Below are 1,096 nucleotides of genomic sequence, written 5' to 3'. Positions count from 1 at the left end.
TTAAGCCCAGTCTTTGGAAAAATGATAAGGGCAGACATCCTCTCAGCTTGTGGATGAACGAGGAGCTAAGACACCCAGTGCCGGGGAGCTGCCACACCTCAGATTCTTCTTGGGACTGGGAGCCACTGCTGGGCTGCCTCTAGGCTTGGGGATGTCTATCGTGAATTTACCTTTTTAGTTATAATTGCATTAGTCTTCCCTTCTTTTGGTAAGTTTAGCTACAGGTTTGTCTATTTTAATTATTCTTTTGGAGACAGCTCTTTGATTCATTCTTGGTTTTGTCTTGGGGGTTTTTTGGCCTCAATTTCATTAATTTTCACTCTGATCTTTTTTTTTTTTTGAACCAAGGATTGAACTTAGGCCCTTGTACTTGCCAGGGAAGCACTTATTCCACTGAGCCATCTCCCTGGCCCCTGCACTCTGATCTGTGATTTCCTTGCTTGTACTAGATTTTTCTAAGGTTTTGAAGTGCATCATTAGTTTATTTATTTATTTTTATTTTTATTTATTTATTTTTTTTGGCGGAACCAGGGATTGAACTCAGACCCTTGTGCTTGCCAGGGAAGCACTTATTCTACTGAGCCATCTCCCTGGCCCCCATTAGTTTATTTATTTGACCAAATAAAATAAAATCACTCTAATTTTCTGATGTCATTTGTTTCATAAATTGTGGTACTTTATATTATACATTCAAACATTTTATTTTTATTTTGTTTTTACAGTACCAGAGATCAAACTCAGGACTTTGCACTTACCAGGCAGGTGCTTAAGCTGCTGAGCTATCTCCCCAGCCCTTGTGGTATATTATAGTGGCATTAACATTTGCTTGTACCCGGTTCCACCAAAAATAAAAAAATAAAATAAAATAAACATTTTTCTTGTAATAGGAAGTATCCAAGTTCTTCATGACTCACTGAATATTCAAGAGTGTATGGGATTATAAACATGTGCCACCAGGCTCGGACTCAGTCATTGGCTCAGTGTGCCCAAGGGCGGCTCCAGTGCAGCATCTGGCGCTGGGGATTGAACCCTGGTCTCTGCGCTTGCCTAAGCAGGCACTTGGTCCACTGAGGTATCTTGTAAGCCCTCCTTGAGT

The sequence above is a fragment of the Octodon degus genome, unplaced genomic scaffold, assembly GCF_000260255.1.
Source record: "Octodon degus isolate 3935 unplaced genomic scaffold, OctDeg1.0 scaffold00001, whole genome shotgun sequence".
NCBI lineage: Eukaryota > Metazoa > Chordata > Mammalia > Rodentia > Octodontidae > Octodon > Octodon degus.
Note: the sequence above shows the minus strand (reverse complement) of the source record.